Raw genomic sequence first — 20,423 nt, 5'->3', positions numbered from 1 at the left:
ACTCCTGGGTGTGTATAGGGTCATACTAACAATGATAACCTGAACCCCCTGGTTCCTACTGCAGGTCCCCAGGATGGATCTCAGCCTCCACCACAGCCCCTTAAGCTCTCCAGGAGACAACAGTCTCAGGGACAGTGCCTCCTTTGCTTCTCTTTACTCAAATACCTACTCTCAAAAGGGACCAGAGTCTGGGGATTCTTCGGAGATATATCCATAAGATAGCCCCAAACCATTCTCAGAATCACACATCCCCTTGATGGCCAAGGCTTCGATGACTTTACAGACCTGTGAGTTTCTGGAAGAAAATATTAAATTTACCCGGAAGAACCATTTTATGAGAATCCTGAGAGCATTTCTAAGAGACAAGTCATTACAAGCAGATGGAGAAACTGGGGTGCTGGTTGAGAATCTTAACATCCAGCTCTGCCAGGAATTCACATGTCCCTGGAGCTGGGCGGGCATGCTCTGTGCTGAGAAACACAGACTCAGCCACTGGACCTCTGAGTAGCAGAACGAGTGACAGCAACCAGAGGACGTCCACTCTGACGCAGCACAATGTAACAGTTTGCAAGCACACTGGGTGTTGAGATGATAGGGGTGACCCTATGCTGACCAGAACAAGGCACCTAGCCTAACCAGGAGGTGTGGAGTCACATACCTGTGATGCATGAGATATTAGCTTCCTGGGGCAGCTGTAACAAATCACCTCAAACTTTGGGGATGAAAACAACAGAAATGTATTCTTTTACAACTCTGGAAGCCAGAAATCTAAAATCAAGTTGTTAACAGGGTTGTACTCTCTCCAAAATCTCTAGGGTGAAATCTTTCCTGCCTCTTCTAGTCTCTGGTGGCTCCTGGTGTTCCTCAGTTTATGGCCACATCCCTCCAATCTCTGCCTCTCTCCTCACACGGCTTCTTCCCTCTGTCTCCATGTTCCTTCCTCTTCTTACAAGGACAATTTAGGATTCACCCTAAATCCAGGATAACCTCCTATCTCAAGAATCTTTAACTTAATTACATCTGCAAAGACCCTAGTCCCATAAGGTCACATTCCAGGGTCCTAGGGAGATGTGAATTTGGGGGACACTCTTCATCTCCTGCACATGGCAGTTGGGAAGCCCAATCAGAGACAGAGGGATGGGTCCAGCTGAGAATGGATAAAGCAGACTTCCAGTGGGTCCTCACCGTGGGGTAGGATTGTAACATGTGGAGCTGGGAGCAGTGGCTCTGGGCTGGGAAACGCAAGAGCAGTGCAGACTAGGCAACCGTTTGGACATGTGAGTGCCCTATTTGTCAGCAGTGAAGAGTCTGGAAGCAGAGTTGTGAATGGGACGATAAGAGAAAGCTGGAAAGAAAGGAGGCACACATGGAGGGCATAAATGCTGGGTAGAGGTGGACTCAAAGGGGGGTTGCTGTAGCAGTCTGCTCATGCTGCTGTAACAAAAATCCACAGCAGAGGGCTTAAATAACCAGCATTTATTTCTCGCAGCTCTAGAGAATTGAACCCAAGATCAAAGTGCCGGCTGATTCTGTTTCCGGTGCGATCTGTCTTCTTGGTTGGCAAGTGACATAGCCTTCTTGCTATGTGTTCACGTGGCCTCTCGTCGGTGCATGTGAGTGAGGAGAGAGAGAGAGGTCTCCATATTTCTTCTTACAAAGACACTTATCCTACAGGATCAAGGTCCCCCCCCCCTTTGACCTCTTTTAACCCTAATTATTTCTTCAGAGGTCCCACCTCCAAATACAGACACCTTGGAAGTTAGGGCTTTAACATATGGACCTGGGGGGAGGCGAGGAGACACAAACATTCAGTCCATGACAATAGCAAAGATTGTGGATCAGGGGAAAGATGCCTTTGGTCATGAGACCAAGAACTCCACGTGCTCACGTGTCAGGCCTGAGCAGGTTACACAGATGTTTGATACATAACATCCTTCTCTGTTGGGTTCTGTTGGGTCAACACCCACTCACTGTGCAATGAGCTCTTGGAATCACTGGGGAAGATTCTTCTCCTAGAAGCATCGCTGCAGGATTCCTGAGCTCAAGGCACAGCTTTGGCACTGACTTCATGTCACCTTGAGTAATTTCCTCGTAACTTCTGTAGAACTCAGTGTTTTCCTTTACAAAATTAAGATGTTGGACTTGACGATTTTTTTGGATGAACCCATGATTCAAGGAGGTGGTAACAGGGGTGTGCTGGGTGGCAGGAGGAGGCTACTTGGAATTAAAAATATTCAGGGACTAAAATCACAGACAGATAACCAAGAGATGGGTTGAGATGAGGCAACTGTATCATTTATCACTCAAACCAGGTCCAAATTAGGGCCCTCAGGGGAGTAGAGGGGAGAGTCATAGGCATGATGGAGGCCAAGCCACCTTGCGGAGCCAGCCCTTGAGAGGAAGGCAAAAGGGTTCAGAGCCAGTCAGCAAGCACAGCCCTAAACCTCTCTGAATGTATGTGTGTGCATGTGTAAGCGTGTGTGCAATAGTCCCTCCCTTATCCACGGTTTCACTCTCTGAGCTTTCAATTGTCCTCAGTCAATTGCAGTCTAGAAGCAGATGATCCTCCTTCTAATGTATAATCAAGAGGTTGAAGATAACCCAACATTACATCACATGCCTACATCACTCACCTCACTTGGTCTCATCATCATGTGGGCGTTTTGTCATCTCACATCATCACAAAAAGGGCGAGTACAGTACAATAAGACATTTTGAGAAAGAGACCACAGTCACATACTTTTTGTATAGTAATTATAATTATTGTATTTTATTATTCATTGTTGTCAATCTCTCACAGTGCCTAATTTATAACTTAAACTGTATCATAGGAATTACATATAAAAAAGAAAACAGTATGTATAGGGTTCAGAGCTATTCATGATTTCAGGCATCCACAGGGGGTCTTGGAAGGTATCCCCCACAGATAAAGGGGGATTACTGTATTTTATATATATGTGTGTGTGTATATATCAGTTTTCTATCACCCCTGTGACAAATTACCACACACTTAATGGTTTGAAGTAACACAGATTTAGAGTCTTTATAGTTCTGGATGTGAGAAGTTCTCAAATCAAAGTGTCAGTGGGGCTGGTTCCTTATGGGAGCTCTCAGGGAAAAATCTTCCTCACCTCTCCTGGCTTATAGAGGCTGTCCACATTCCTGTGGCCTTGCCGCATTCTGACTTCTGTTTCTGTGCTCTCTCTCTACATCTCTCTCAAGCTCTCTCTCTTTCTCTCTCTCTCTGACATTGACCCTCCTTTCTCACTGATTACATTGGGCCCACCCTGATAATTCAAGATAATCTCCCCATCTCAAGGTCCTTAATTAAATGCAAAGTCCCTTTTGCCAAGCAAGATCACATATTTTGCAGGCTCTGGGGATTAAGACCATCATCAGGAGGCCTTATTCGGATTCTGCAGCGTGAATGTCTGTATTATATATCATATACATAGGTGTTTCCAGACAAAAACCGTTTGCTGTCTGCCCCCATGGGCGAGACAGTGCTGGACTTGCAACTGTCACCTATTATCAGGGGCTGATTGGAGGCCACATGATTGGGTGAAGGCCACAGAGTCTTGAGCTGGAAGACTGGATTTGAATTCTGTGTGGCTTCTTACTGACTATGCAATCACATGCAAGTGACTGATGTTTCTAGTATGAGTTTTCCAATCTGTAGATTGGGGTAATGGCAGGTTCCATCTCTGTTGGTATCATAATTAAGTAAGTTTGTGCTTATAAAGGGCTTAGACCGATGCCTGACTCTTGGAAAACTTTGGTGGATGGCACTCTTACTCTATCCCCCCTCATCACAATCTTCATTAGTGCACCATTGACCCCTCCGTAAATATGTTATCCCTTTCTCATGACTAAATTCCTGCTCTGACATCCCAGGGTTCCTGTGTCAAGAATGTAAAGAAAGTTTCCTCCTTTCTAAACCTAACACTTCCAGGCTCTGAGAACACTTCCGCATCTGCCTCCTCACCCAGCCTCTGCCGATTTTTGGATGATGCTCGTGTGTGAAAATATTTGTCATGTAATCGAGGCAGCTCAGTTACTCTGCAAAAGAGAGGACTCAAACTTGACATCCCCAGGAGAACATTTGCCACGTCAAGAAGCTTCCATCACCATCCACAATCTCAAAAGCTCTGTTTGACTAAATTCAGGATGGCTGGATGATTGGAAAAAATCGGGCTGTTTTGAGCTTGATTGTGCTGTAGCACCGTGCCCACCCCCTGCCCATGTGACTGTCCTTCCCTAATACACTTCTTAGAACAAAGGCTTTTGTTGGAAGGTAAGATGGACTTCTTTCATCCTTTCTTTCTTCCTTTCTCTGTCTCTTTCTTTTTAATCAATATATCTTATTTTTCAGAATAGTTTTAGATCCACAGAAAAACTGAAAAAAAAAAAAAACTATAGAGAATTCCCTTATACCTACCACCTTTCCACCTACCAAAGTTTCCCTGTTAAAACCTTGCATCAGTGTGGCATATTTATTACAATTGTGACAGTGGAGCACCTGGGTGGCTCAGTTAGTTAAGTAACTGACTCTTGATTTCATATCAAGTCGTGATCTCAGGGTCCTGGAATCGAGCCCCAAGCAGAGGCCCCACTGATCATGGAGCTCAGGGTCCTCAGCTTAAGGATTCTCTTTCCCTCTCCTTCTGCCCACATCCCCCCCAAAATTGTAGCAATGTTGATGAACCAATATTGATACATTATTATCAACTAAAGTCCACAGTTTACATTAGGGTTCCCCCTTTGTGTTGTACATCCTATGGAGTTGGACAAATGCATAATGACCTGTGCCCACTGTGGCAGTATCACAAGGAGTATTCTCACTGCCCTAAAAATCTGGGCTTCACCTATTCCTCTGTCTCCCTCCCCTTTAGCCCCTGGCAACCACTGATCTTTTCATTGTCTCCATAGACTTGCCTTTTCCAGCCTGTCACAGAGTTGGAATCACACAGTATGTATGTAGCCTTTTCAGACCAGTTTCTTTCACTTAGTAACATGCACTTAAGTTTTCCCATGTCTCTTTGTGGCTTGATGGCTCATTTCTTTTTATTGCTGAATAATACATTCCTTCTTTATCTTATTCTCTCAAGGTAATAGTTTGATCCACACTCTGTCTCCAATCCTAAAACAGGTGGAAAGACCCCACTAACAAAGGAATAGCAGGCAGTAAGAGATGCTCCCCCTCCCCAGCTGCCCTACTACCCATATGTGTGTGCGGTGAGATAACACAAGTAGTCTCTACAACCTGTTAGGATAAGAACCCAGCCATGAGCCAACCTGAATCACACCAAATCCAACAAAACCTCATTCTAAAGTCCCATACCACACACTGTTACATTTGTATTTCGAGAGTAGATGCTTTGGGGTGTGTGGGTGGCTCAGTAGGTTACGTATCCAGCTCTAGGTTTTGGCTTAGGTCATTATCTCAGGGTCCTGGGATTGAGTGCCATGCCGGGCTCCATGCTCAGCAGTGGGGGGGGAGGGTAGGAGAGGGCCTCCCTCTGGCCCTCCCCTGCCCCCAATTCGCACTTGCTTTCTCTCTCTCTCTCTCTCTCAAATAAATAAATAAATCTAAAAAAAAGTAGATGCTTTTAAGTATATACACTTTGAATTGTGAATCTAAAAAGTTAATCTCAGTGCCACATGACTGTACATACAAACCTTCAAAGGTTAAAGTCATTTCAGAATCAATAGCATATGTTCTTTTACAGAAATATTAGTCTCTTCTTAAGGAGCTTGTTCCTACTTGACACAGAAGCTCCAGGGACCCAGCCAATTTCTGAGCTCCCTTGGGGCCATTGACTGTGTTTTCTTCAATCAAATTCTCCCCTCCCAGACAGCCTCCATAACTGTTCTGTCAAATGAGTGCTAAATCTTTGAAGCAAAGAAAATTCTCTTCCTGGGTGTGCAGTGGGCTCTGCAGGCAGACACAAGGGCAGAGACTGGGCTTTGTACAAGTTCATGGTCCCCACATGGCTGAATAGCCAGCTTCTCCCAATCCCACTGCAGTACCTTGAATTAAACTCATCAACAGATACCTCAAGATGCCAACCCAAAAGGGATGGAGGAGTGTCAGCTGCCCCCAACAAAGCTGCCCCCACAAAGCTCAGAACCAAGTGTGAGAGAGGAGTCGGGTATGTGTGAAACAGGCCTGTGTCACCCTATGCACCGTTCATAGTACTGTTAAAGGACTCTGTGACTGGAGGCAGGATTAGCATCCTACCAGGTGAGGTGCTTGCGTCAAAATTCAAGAGGGCACCAAAAAACTCAGGAATCAAGACAAATACTTAGGCAATAGGTTTAAAAACGAAAGTGAATGCCAGAAAAATTCATGGTGAACAAAATATCAACATTTTTCAATAAAGACAGACTCCAACCCAGCCCTCAAATGACTCTTGAGAATTCGTGTCTCACTGTCCTCACCTTAATTCTAGCCCTAAGATGGCATGAGTGGTGTGAACATGCTTTGAAAACTGCAAAGAGCTGTCCAAATGCAAGGCACTATCACTGTGACTATATAATTATTGCAGATAATAAGGTCAGTGACAGTTCAGAGAAGAGACAGCTGTGTCTGCATGGACCCGGATGGTTCAAGAAAGTGTCATAAATCAAAGATGAACTTGGAGAGGCGGGTCGGGTTTATAGAGGCAGAAGGGAGGATGGGCCTGCGCCCACCAAGGGAGCCAGAAATAGGCAGGGGCAGAGCAGAACACTCACTGTATGTGTGCCAGAAGGCAGGGGAATTCAGGAGGTAGATACTGTCATGATTCAAACAGAAGATGGGTGTTGAAGCATTAAAAAAAAAAGATGGTGGGAAGGGGCCAGAGTCCACAGGCCTACAAGTGTCACCAAAAAGTCTGGGATGGATGTGACAGTCAGAGTAGCTTCGCAAGCACAAAATTCTAATGTCAGTTCAAAAGCAAGAACTAAAGAACAGAAGCAATGCTTTTACTGCTTTTTGTATATATAACTTATTGTTCCTCTATAAAAATAACACAAGCTCATTCTATAAAATGGGAAAAATACAAAAAGGAAAAAGAGAAACACATTCAGAATTATGAAACATTGTCCTTCCCTGTTCTCTAGAAGAGAGGATTATCCAGGAAGAGGTAGTTCTTTTTGGAGGGTGTGTGCAACAGTCCTAGAAACAGAGGACACTTGAAAAGTCCGGTATATGGAAACTGGAACTTTGGAGAAACAAAGTAGCAATGGGGGAGAGGACTAGGTCCTTTCTTTGGGGATTCTCACTCAAGCAGCTGCAACTAAAGACAAAATCATGTCCTGATCAGCATCAGATGTCAACAGACCCCACCCCCAACCCACCCCAGGAAGCTTTTGCTTGAATACAGCCTTGCTATAGATCAAACTCAGTTCTTTTCTAGCATGGAGAAAGGTAAATGACCTTAATGCCTAGGGTCAGGTTTCCCCCTCTTCTTTTCAACCACCTGTTATCAGCTAGATCATTAAGAACATCAAGAACATTTTCCTGTTCTCTAAAATGGGAGGTCATTCCTGGGTCTCTGCTGCATCGGGCTCCTAATACAAGACAGTGGGTTCCAGGTGAGCTGGGCTACAGTCCAGGATGGCGTTCCAGCTCTACCCCAGGCCACCCACTACTTTCCTCACTTCTGTAAAGGTTAAGATTCCTTTCCAGGCACCCACGAAGCACCTCTTTCTATCAGCAAATACCAGGAACACTGGCAAAAAGGCCAGATCCAGAAGTTCACACCAGATGTTTATTTTCCTTTGAGTGAATAAGATAGATTTGTGTTATTTGAATCCCAAAAGCGACAGCAGATATGTGGCCATTAATTCCATTTATATTGATCTTCAAAAATGCAATTCAATTTATGGAAAAATATGCCAATTCTTCACCTTTAATTAACTAAGCATAATACTTCATACTTAGTTCTTGATAAAAATAGTAACCATGAGCTTAACTCTAAGTACTGGAATGCACAGCACAATGTGCAACAAGACAAAATGCAAGTAGCAAGTATAACAATCCAAGAATAAAGTAGTACAGACCAGACATAGGTCCTAAGGGTGAGCATGTGAGCACCGGATCTGTGCTGAGCAACATTATCAGAGAACATGCGGAAGGTGAACTATTCATCAGGAAAAGGACAGCAGAGCTAGGACTGAGGAGATGGGGGAGCCAGGGTGTGGGGGCGGGTGAGCAGAGGCCAATGACCTTCATTTGCTGGGAGAATAAGAACATAACCCTAAGAACATAACTATGAGCTTCTATTATCTTCTGAAACTCTCACCACAGACAATCATTTAATATCTTAAACAATCCTATAAAGTAAAAGCTCTATTGTCATTTTATGGGTGAGGAAACTGAGACCCAGAAAAGATTAAGAAACTTGCTTGGAGTCACACATTTGTCAGTAGCAAAGCTGGGTTTCAGACCCAGCCTTTGATTCCAGGATTCTTGTTCTTACCTGCTATGCTATAAATAATGATAAGACATGAATAACCCAAATTGTCAGTGTTTGCCACCGAGATAAGTTTGGTTTGCTAAGCAGAGGGCATTGTGGTTAAAAAAAAAAAAAAGAAAGAAAGAAAAACAGTCTTTAGGAAAATCACCACATGAGAATGGCCCAGAGAGGGCCAGACGACAGAGAAAAGTAGACAGTCTGGCACAAAATAAAGAGAGCATGGTCAAGGGGAAAGGAAGCATGCCTGGAGGGGATGCTTCAGACTGGAACTACAGAAGGAGCTTCAGAAATCCAAGCCTTGGTTGGGGATCTCCAGAGGGATGGAGCAACAGTTGCCCAAGAATAATGAGGGGATAATATTCCCAATGCTGTTAGTCCTGATCAAGGCACCGGGCAGGAGGCCCTTTTGGTGACCACATGGGGTGGCTGGAGAGAACTAGAGATATGATCTTTGTGTGCAATGTGTTAAATCCCAGTTTCCATGTTAGGAACACATTTCCAAAGGAAAGTAGACAATCCATCCTCCCCTCCAAAGAACTCACCTCCATGTGGATACACTGTTCCGTGTCCCCTGGGCATGGAGAGAGGATGTGAAGGGGGCAGGATGAAGGACAGCCTTGACAGCCTTAGCGCTTTCACACCTGCCTCTACCCCCTACTCACAGGGAGGAGAAAATAGCAGCTACGTTTTCCTTGCCACAAACTATGCTGATGTTGAGGAGATGAAGATAAATAGGACCTGATGGAGTAATGTGCCCTGGCTGGAACCCAGCAAGCTACAGACATGCATGTTGAGCCTCCCCTGACCCACTGGCTACCTCCCACACTCTCTTGGCCCATTCCATGAAGCCAACCCACCTATGCAACAAGAGTTGAAGGAAAACAACAGAGATCATCAGCCACAGGCAATATTGAGCTCCTACTGCATACATACATATTACAATCCACTATGTAACAACACCCCAGGGACACTGAAACCCATAGGCCCTGAGATTGCCCTAGAGAGGCTAAATCATGCGTTAGAACAATAGATGGGCACAGGAAAAGATAGGTTTTTCTTGCTGATTATGCATTTGCTAATGTATTCTGGATAAAAAAGATCTTTCCAGCAAACTCATTTTTCCCCAAGAACATGCAATTATTTCACAGTATCCTTGTTGAGTTAATGCTGTGGGATAGCATATATACAGATATATAGTATAACATAAAGAAATGGCGGCAGAGATCTTCATACTACCAAAATATGTAAATTATATATTTATACTGTTTCAAATGTACTTTATCAGATTTAGTGAAAAATAAAATTTTTTGAATGTAAAGTAAAAGATGTAAAAAGTAAAGATAAGAAAGCCAAATAAACTTCCCAAAATTTTTGGCTGGAAGATAGTAAAGAGCAAGAGAAACATATGCTATATAGATAAAAATTGGAAAATACTAAGGTGACAGCATAATCATGAGACATTCTACCCAAGCTTCAGAATTTTGTCTTTTAAAATTAAACCCATTTAGAATATTTAATTCTTCAGCATTGCTTCACTTTCTCTTTTTTTCAGTGTTGGAAAAATCATAGAGTACAATTTATGAGTATGATGATTCTAAAATAAATAATAAGTGCCTGTAAAACAAAACAACAGGTGACTTCCATCTGTTGTAACCTATAAATTGATTGAATTTCTACTGTAAAATGTGTACCTACACACACATGCAAGCCCATGTGCACGTGTGTGTGTGTGTGTTTCTATCAAGGAATCCTAAGTGTACAAACTGGAAGATTTCCACTTTATCAAGTGGGTATAAACATAGTAACAGGTGCAACTAATGATTAATTCTCTCATAGCACTCTGTTTCCACTGGGCATCCTTTGAGATTGGGATATGAAAACTCTTCTTTCACATATAATTTTAAAGCACTCTTTTAATTTCTGATGGTTTGTTTTTATGATAAAATGTCTTACAAAGTAGGGACATAGTCAGATTTACCATGAGTCAAGTGAAAGGCAAGCTAATGAGATAAGATTCTTCCCATTCAGAATTTTATTTACGGACCATAGACATGTGAATAAGTGTTTCTTAAAATAACTCTCATGAAATTCTAGTGTTGCAATACCCAGAGGGAGAAAAATGTTGCATATTCAAATAAAATTAGTAAACACCTCGTATTATGTCCCTTTTGGAACTTCATGCCCAGAAGCATCAAAAAGGCTATGAGAAATCCTAAAATAGGCACATCTCTTTAAAGTCATTTCTTAAACTTACCTGCCCAGAGAAACCCCTGCCTTTTTCCCCCCCAAAAAAAGCGTAGCTTGGGGAGTTTAAAGTAATCCTCGTAAAACTATACCTACCTCAACCAAAAAAAAAAAGCAACCCACATTCATTATAAACTGGGTGGTCATTGCATTATTTACTATAAATCAGAACTAACCATCTGCAAAATCTCCTTGGATCCAGCGATGCTTCCATTCCGACTTCTGAGACTGATGAGCAAATACCCATCCACACTTCCAGGAGAAAGTTAGATTGTGTATCAGTGAAGGTTTGCCAGAGAGGCCGAATGAAGAGAAGACATGTATTAAGATTTGCCACAAACAATTGGTTTATGTAATTGTTGACGCAAATTTGAAATTGGTAACAGCAAGGTAGAGCTTGTGGTGAGCTGAGCATAATGTACAGGGTGCCGGAATCACTATGGTGTACGCCTGAAACTAATGTTTCATTGTGTGTCAGCTATACTTGAAGGAAGGAGGGAAGGGAAGGCAGGAAGGCAGGGAGGGAAGGAAGAAGGAGGAAGGAAGGAGGGAAGGGGGAAGAGAGGAGGGAGAAGGGAAAGGAAGAATGAAGGAAGGAAGGGAAGGGACGGAGGGATTGAGGTAGGAAGGAAGGAAGAAAGGAAGGGAGGGAAGAAGGGAGGGAGGAAGAGAGGAAGGAGCAAGGTAGAACTTGAGCAGAGGCAGAAGCATCTCCTCTGAGGGAAGTTTCAGCCCTGCTTTTAAGGATTTACAACTGACTGAGTCAGGTCCAAATAATTCTTCACTTTAAGTCAAGTAATGAAATTGAGTAACATCTTAAAAATACCTTCACAACAACAGCTAGATTAGTATGTGAGTAGATAACTGGAGACTGTAGCTTAGCCATGTTGATGTATCTACAAGATCCCCACAGCCCACTCCCTGTCAACTTGGCAACCATACATGTCCCCTTCAACCATACTTAATTTCTAAATAAAGACACGACAGTCATAATCTCACTTAATGGGACACACATATCCTGCATATAACCAAAAACATACTTACCTTTTCCTCAGAAAAGGATGCAAAGCCCTCTGGTTTGATGCTCAAATAGTATTCTTTAATATTCTGTACCTTAAATGCTGAGCTAGAAAGTTAACTACTATTAATATATCTTATGTTAAATGAAAAAGAGATAAGAGGAGGAAAAATAGGAAAATATTTGGAAGAATATTCATAAATATTCATTAAAATATTAGGAAGAAATACCCATAACTATTACAAGTCCTCATTTCTACAACGGGTCACATAACCAGAATATCTAGGATGGTCTTTACTTAAAGTCAGCTGATTATGAATTGCAATCACATCTACAAAATACCTTCATGGTACCTTTGAGGGAAGTGTTTGAGTGAAAACTGGAGACCATAGCTTAGTCATGTTGATATATCTAAGAGACCACCTTCTTTGCCTAGTGGGGTAACACAAATCTTCATTTGTAAGGAGTCTAGACCATTATCAGTCCTGCTAGTATTGGGTTTTGCAGTTTTTCATTGACTCTAGTCACATACTAAAGATACTGATTTAGAGTATGTACTGCATTTTAGAGGACAAGATATTTCTATCTAGCTAATGTTATAACTGAATCTCTAGAAGGTCATTCCAAAAAAATTAAAATCTTAAGAAAGGCCATTTCACCGTCTTATCAGACTAACTGCTTCAGAATGATAGGGGAAAATGGTAAAACTAGTGAATTCCATGAGCATGGGCCCATTCCCATTCTTCATTTGCTGTGAAGTAAATTCCTTGATGAGAAGCAATACTGTGTGGAATACCATGACGATGGGGGAGCCATCCTCTAAATCCATTGGTTCTAGCTTTGGCAGAAGCATTGCACACAGAGAGGGTAAATCCAGACTAAATATCCATTTATGTAAAAGCAAAGTGCTGCCATTTCCATGATGGATGTGGTCCAATGTAGTCAATCTGCAAATAGAGGGCTGATAACCTCCATGGAATGGTGGCATTTTACAGTCTGCTTCTCAAAAATTGGACATCCAGCAGTGGCCATAGGCAGGTTGGCCTGGTGAGTTTCTGACTCGTGGGTAACCTCCACCCTCACCACCATGCCACTTTATTTGTGAGTCCACTGGGCAATGACAGGAGCAGCTGGAGAAAAAAGCTGAATGACATCCATCGAACAGATCATCCTAGCTACTTGTTATTAGGCTCTTCCTCTGCTGAGGTTGCTTTTGGTGAACATATACATGGAATACAAACACTTTCACACTCTTTGTCCGTTTAAAGACTTCTATCCATATACCTCTTCCCAGACCTCCCGGTCCCCAATTCTCTGATCATGTTCCTTCCAAGTCCCTGTCTACCCAGCCATACTATTGGCCTCAGTCTGTGAATCTGTATAACCTCATACCTCTGGCCATTCCAGACAACATGAATATCTATCCATCCAGACAACATGAATAATCAGGTGTACTGATCGGAGTTTGTACCACTTTCATATATCCCGTCTCATATATATATCACTTCCATTTAACAATAGGGGGTTACTGTGCATGCCCAGCTTCATGACTTGGTAGATCAAACAACAAGCAACTCATCATGTGTAGCTGAGTTCATGTGGTAACTTGGTGGCTCATGGTTAAGTGTTCAGTCTTTACTAAGTAGTGGGCCAAAAGTTTTTTTTTTTTTTTTTTCAAAAGGAAAGTAGTTATCCCAGAGGATTGCAGGGCTTTGCAACAAAATGGTAAGGATTCAACTGTGATTCAACTATAGAAGACTGCCAACAGCTTCAAACAGCATCTCTATCTGCTGCTGACACTTCAAGCATGATCAGATATGCTGGATCATATGGCCCAAGTGGCAGACCAGCTTGCACGGCAGCCTGGACCTGTTGCAGAGCCTTCTTTTGTTCTGGGTCCCACCCAAAACTAGCAGCTTTTCAGGTCACTCAATAAATGGGCCAGAATAGCATCCCAAAATAAGGAGTGTGTTGCCTCCAAAATCTAAAGAGGCCTACCAGGCATTGTGCCTCATCTTTGGTTGTCGGAGGGCCGTGGCAACAAATAATGTCGGATTATTTCCTTTCCCCAATGCATACTAATCCCAGGAAATGGCTTTAGGTCCCTCTGGGGAAGACTAGGAGAAAGATTAACTGTATCAAATTTTGGCAATATGCTAAGATCCTTCCCCAAGGGGATCTGGCTCCCCTTCATTTAAGGGGTGCTGGATATAGGGAAGCCTAGGTGGCTCAGTCAGTTAAGCACCCAATTCTTGATTTATTTCAAGTCATTATCTCAGGGTTGTGAGATCAAGCCTTACAGCCCCACAATTTATTTTTCACCTTAGAAGGATATCTCGACATGTCCTGTGCCACTGAACCCCTAGGCATCTCATCAAGGTGTAAATCCTCTAAACTTCTCGTGGAATCTGTTGTTTCACAGCCTCTGGCATTCAAGTGCCCTGCCAACAAGTCGAGAATCATTGCTACTTCTTGTTCACTAGGTCCAGTCAGCACAATGTCATCAATTTAAGGAAACATGTGATGTCCCGTAGAAGGGAGAGGTCATCTAGATCCCTGAAGGCTATGTTATGACATTAGACTGCAGAGTTGATATAGCCCTGAGGTAGGACAGTGAGTGCACTGCTGGCCTAGCTGAAAGCAAACTGTCTCTGGTGGTCTTTATTAACAGATATAAAGTAAAAAACATTTTCCAAGTCAGTAGCTGCATACTAGCTACCAAGGGATATGTTAATTTGCTCAAGCAACAAAACCACATCTGGACCAGCCACTGCAGTTGGAATAACCATCTGATTGAGCTTGTGATGATCCACTGGCATTTCCCAAGACACATCTGTCTTTTGTACAAATAAGGCAAGTTAAATGGGTGTGTGGTGGGAATCACCAGCTCTGCTTCTTTCAAGTCCTTAATGGTGGCACTAATCTTTGCAATCCCTTCAGAAATGCAATATTATTTTTTATTTACTATTTTAGTAGGTAGAGGGAATTCTAGTGACTTGCACTTGACCTTTGCCTACCACAATAGCCTTCACTCCATAGGTCAGGAACCAATGTAGAGATTCTTTCAGCTGCTGGGTGTATCTATGCATATGCATTCCAGAAATGGAGAAATAACTACAGGATGGCTTTGGGGACCCACTGAGCCCACTTTAAGGTGGACCTAACATTGATCACCTGACCTCCATAAGCCCCTACTCTGACTGATGGACCACAGTGATGTTTTGAGTCTTCTAGCATCAGTATTGGCTCAGACCGGTGTCTGATAAACTCAAAAATGTCTGATTATTTCCTTTCCCCAATGCATACTAATCCCAGGAAATGGCTTTGGGTCCCTCTAGAGAAGACTAGGAGAAAGATTAACTATATCAAATTTTGGCAATATGCTAGGATCCTTCCCCAGGGGGATCTGGCTCCCCTTCATTTAAGGGTTTCTGGATATAGGGAAGCCTAGGTGGCTCAGTCAGTTAAGCACCCAATTCTTGATTTCATTTCAAGTCATTATCTCAGGGTTGTGAGATCAAGCCCCACAGGGTTGTGAGATCAAGCCTCCATACTGGGCATGGAGCCTGGTTAAGATTCTCCCTCTCCCTCTGCACCCCCCACCTCCCGCTACGGCTCTCTCTCTCTCTCTCTCTCTCTCTCTCTCTCCATCTATCTATCTCTCGAAAAAGAGAGAGAGAGAGAGAGATTCTGGGTCTACAAATTGGCCCAAATCTGGATATTGATCAGGGGCTGTGATTCTCTGTTTTGGCGGGTCCAGATAGATTTCTGTTCACTAGATCTAAAACTCTTCCACCCATAAAGATCAAGTAAGAATTTGATAGACTGTCCATCTGTTTCTTTTCTAGAGATGTCATGATCAACTAGCCAGTGCCATAGGTCTCTGTGAGTCAGACTACGATGATTACTGCTTTGACTCCCCTGTGCATTACAATAACCATGACCATCTTGTATTTTGCAATTAAGTACTCGTACTTAGCCCCTGCCACCCTGGGATCCAATTATCCTCATTGCACTTAAGGATTTTAGTTCAATGGTAGCAGTTACCACTTAGTCCTGCAGAAAAGAGCAAGAACAGAACTCCAGAATATTGTGCTTCCCCACACCAATTGACTTGTCATGCTCATGGTGAAAGGAGTATCCTATGGACCCTCCTTGACTGAATGAGTAGATCTTAGGTGATAAATCCTTTTGAACATTCCAATCTACCCAAGCCTTTGGTTTCCTTCCTCAACATTATACTGAAGTAGTTCTGACATTTTAACTTTATTTGGTTTGGGCTACTTTTGAGTTTGTGTTTCAACTGAACAAATCAGCAAAACTTTGGAGTCCTTTCTAGCCCTCAAGATAAAATATTGAATGCAGAATTTCCTCCTAAGACTCTACCAGTGACAGGGTAAGTCTTAAAGAGAATCAGCAGTGTCTTGAGTCAACCAAGATGGGGAGGCCACTACAGGTTCCGCAGGCAAAACAAGGTAAACCTCCTCAGACAGTGGCCAGAGGGGCTCTTCTACTGGTCAGAATATAGGGTGGGTAGCCTCGGTTTCATAAAAATCTGCTCACCTGTCCCCATTCCAGTTTTCAGGATCCAGTCCTTCACAATCAATTCCCTACTTGTAGCAATTTTCAAACTCTCTTCCCTGGAGCTCTGGAACTTCCCAGGGGGAAAGGAGCGGTAGGGCCCTCGGTCTCATTACCATCTCGTCCAGAGATGCTTGGCTCCTATCTCTTAAAAACATCGAGTTTCTGTGTAAAATTGTATTTGGAAAAAAATTTGAAAACAAGACCAAGTCAGGTCGTGAGTCTTCCTCAACTAGGGAAGTCTACAGTAGGGAACTGAAAACAAGATGAGGGGATGTACTTTGTCGGCCAGAGGTTGGCATAGACGCATTAGCACCTTTTGCCTCGACCGTGCATTTTCAGGAGGAATAGACAATATTTTTCCATGCTAAGATGCATGGGCCCCTGGGAGAAACAGCTTTTACATGTAGGGCTGTCCAAAGTGACACAGCAACAGTGCAGCTTGGCCTCAGCCTAATGCCCTCACTCTACCCCATACTGCTCCATACCCTTTGGAGCCACATTGCCCGCCTGTTGTCCAAGCTGGTCAGCATTGGTCTGACCTTGGAACAAGCCAATCACTCACTGTGTCGGGGCCTGATGAACTCCTGGTTCCCACAGAGGAGGTAATTACAGTAACTGCACTAACCAGGATGCAGGTGGGAGATGAAAAGGCAAGCAGTGCCCTTCACCAGTGTGTGGTTAAGTCCATTACCATCTCTGCAACACTCACAGTCACTTCCTGGGATGGAATCCCAGGCTGATTCATCCTAACTACACTGTTCCCTCCTACACACTACACCTGAGCACCTGAGATAAACTTCCACCTGAGCTGTGAGTTCACCTTCAAATAGCCAGGCTTCCCGAAATACGTTTCCACACCAACTCAGAAGATAAGTGCCCTTTCCACGCAGTTGTATTTTACCATCTGAGTGTCATCCACCTTGTACTAAGAGGCAGTGGGAACTACAAAGCATAGAGAAAAGTCCTGTGTGTGGATTCCAAGCCAACTTCGCACTAGGAGGACAAGGACTTCATTCCACTCTGAGCCTGCCACCTCATGTGCTTCTTGGAGATACACCTGCATTTAAAAGCACATATGTATTAAGTAAATCAAGTGTGACAAAATCATTAATACAGTGCCTATAGCACATCATAAGGATCAGCTCTTACCTTTTATAAAATAGCAAGAAAACAGAGGGCTTGAGAGTCTATGTATTATGTAACTCCAACGCCACCTTCCATCTTGTAAATTCAGCTGTTTTATTTTGGTTGCTCAGTTTTTCACTTTTCTTCTTCCTTCTTTCTTTAGCTTGATAATTTGGTAAGAATAAGAAACTACCAGAAGTTTTAGAGATACAAGTGTAATAACTCCCCACTAGCTTTAAGTGTCTTCCTATGTGTTATTATTAATGTGCAGATTCAGAAACCAAAACAAAAGCACGTGATCCCTCAGAGGGTTCCCCAAATAACCCAGATGTCCCTGACTGCTGTGTCACACAGTAAATGGCCCTGAGTACCAAGTCACATGGCAGACGTCCCTGATTGATATGTCACACAGTACTTGTCCCTGACTGCTGTGTCACAGTCACCTGTATGGGTGGCCTCAGAGGATCAACTTTACTAACCAAACAGCTCAAGAAGGACGAACAGGCTGACATATGGCTGAGACGAAAAAGTCAGACAACTTGCAGTGACTCATACAGATGCTTGAAAATAAAAAATCCATACACAGCCACCTACAATATTTTAATTTAAAAATTTTACCCAAGTCCTTTGGAAATATAATTTGCATGAAAGCCCACATTTCTAAAAAGGTTTTCAGTTCTCACATATGATTTCCCAGACCTCCAGACTTCTGTGTCTCCTTCTAAGTACAGATCATTTTCTAAGCTTTGGTGTATAAAATACAAACACCAATTTAAGCTGAAATCTAATCAATCCACTCTTTCAGTGGATGCAGGAGACTTAAATTCAAATTCCCATCAGAATTTTTTAAAAGGCAACTTCAGGATTTGGGGAGGGAGAGGAAAAACAGATCTTTTGCCCACCATCTCTATCTTCTGGGTTTCTAGCCTCCCTGCCTACTCCCCATCCTTCTCTTCCTGGTTGGTAAGTGGTGAGAGGCAGGTTGGCCGCCACGACTCGAGTATGGCCAGCCTGTCCCCTGGAATAGGCCACTAATCTGCTCTGGCTGCTTCCTTCTTTCTGAATGGCGGAATTTTAACTAAAGGGTTCAGAGGTCTCTCGCAGATCTTACATATCACAATCCTACTCTCCATTTGGCACTTCTACCCCATTCTATGTTGTCATTGGTAGATTTGGAAGCCAATCTGGAAACACAAATGCGAACACATACCTAGGATTTCTCTAGGGTGAGGATAAGGCTATCTCTATCACTCCAAGTCCTTTCTTTCCCACCTGGACAAAGATGTGTGCACCACAGTTTTGAAAGCCATCAGATATGACGTTCAGAATGATTCTGATCCCACACACAGCATGCCCAGCACTAAGATGTGGTATATAGGGGGCGGAGAGACTCTCAGAATACTGAAGTTGGCCTCAAAAGACTTGTGTCCTGTTTTTCTGGATTCTATCTTCATTTCCTTTGGTGCAACTGTCAAGCAAGTAAAGCATGCCCCCTCCCTTTGCTGGGAGCCTTCCTCAAGTTCTCTCAGAGCTGTGTGCCGTTTGGATGCTTTCACGGTCCCAGGTCTCATCACAATGCCCCTTCTCACCCAAGGCTTCCCATCCTGTTTCTGCTTCCAAAGTCTACCATTCTTGGTTGCTTTTTCCTCTGGATTTTGCTCCAAAAGGACTACAATGGGATCTAGTAGATTAAATGTATAAACAAAATCCTGCCAAAACTCCAGCAGTTACTGTGTTACTCACCCCCATGCCTTCTGCCCCTGTGCCTAGTGACAACCCACTTGTCTCCAAAAAGACCTGTGTCAAACATTGGAGACAGGCCCTTGAAGCAGATATTTAAGGAGTGGTAGGCAGGCTTCCAGTGTGGCCAAACCGCATTGCAAGAGAGGCATCCCACTCCACCCACCCATGAAACCAGCCATGCACACATTTGCATTCATCTCTACCCCAATCCCTCTCAGAAAATAGCTTCCAGAACTATGCCATGCTTTCTCTAGAGGTAAGATTCATGAACATATTGTGTAGGACATGGAATGAGGGTGTTACATTTAACATCAGATAACTTTGCAGCTTCTAACCAATGGTGTGTTGATAAATGTTTATCAACAGGCTCTCCAAGAAAAAGAATGTACACACTTACACACACATACACACGTGCTTATTAGAAATCTTGCTGATCTAAAGAATGTATAGCACATAATTTACTACAAATAATATACATAATAATTTTTATCATAAATGCCACATAACCAATTGAATCTTACAGAATTTTTTTAAAATTTTTGCTGGACCAGCCTGTGGCTGCAATTGACAAATGAGTATAGTTCCAACATGAGTGTTGGTTGAGATCTTTTAGCAAAACAAAGAAGGTGAAGATGCACATTGGGATTTCACTCATTCATCAACGTCTTGAGCAACTTCTTTCCTGAATCGAAAAATAATTTTGTAATACTAGGAGAATATTTCTTCAGTTTCTTTGTGGTATTCACAATGGAATGGGTATGGACATGACATACTTTTAAGTATAATCTACATTATTGTGGATTATTATTAATCACTTCCTTAAATCTAGACCAGGATTTCTCAACTTCACTCTTGACATTTCAGACAAGGAAATTTGATGGTTCTTTGCTGTGGGCTTGTCCTGAGCATATGAGATGTTTAATGGCATCCCCGGCTTCCATTCACTAGATGTCAGTAGCACTACCACTACACCCATTTGAAGTGTCACCAGATATTGCCAAGTGTCCCCTAGGGCTAAAACTGCCCTTACTTCAAAATCACTTTTCTTGATGATCAACAAAACAATCAATCAAAACTTGATTGATCACATTTGACAAATTTCATGGTAGAAATAAATACTCCCACTCTGACCAATTTCCTGCTATCAAAGTGACATCCCCGAGATGTGCAGTGGCATGCCATTATGCAGTGTTTCCATTATACAGATGCAACAGAAGTAAATAACCTCAAGAACACACAGAAAAATA

The 20,423-nt window shown here is 42.9% G+C and overlaps 1 protein-coding gene and 1 long non-coding RNA gene across 3 annotated transcripts in view; one reads left to right on the top strand and one right to left on the bottom strand.

Moving 5' to 3' along the window:
- The window catches only part of KCNJ6 (potassium inwardly rectifying channel subfamily J member 6), a 270,328-nt gene that overhangs the window by 121,767 nt on the left and 128,138 nt on the right, over positions 1-20,423 (top strand). The window lies entirely within an intron of this gene.
- On the bottom strand, positions 17,183-17,773 carry LOC140621343 (uncharacterized). Its single transcript, XR_012021055.1, has 2 exons — positions 17,458-17,773; positions 17,183-17,365 (listed from the first exon to the last, which is right to left on the bottom strand). It is a non-coding gene; the product is annotated as an uncharacterized lncRNA (long non-coding RNA).

This window comes from Canis lupus, chromosome 30 (genome assembly GCF_048164855.1).
Source record: "Canis lupus baileyi chromosome 30, mCanLup2.hap1, whole genome shotgun sequence".
NCBI lineage: Eukaryota > Metazoa > Chordata > Mammalia > Carnivora > Canidae > Canis > Canis lupus.
This window is presented reverse-complemented; position numbering and strand designations above follow the sequence as displayed.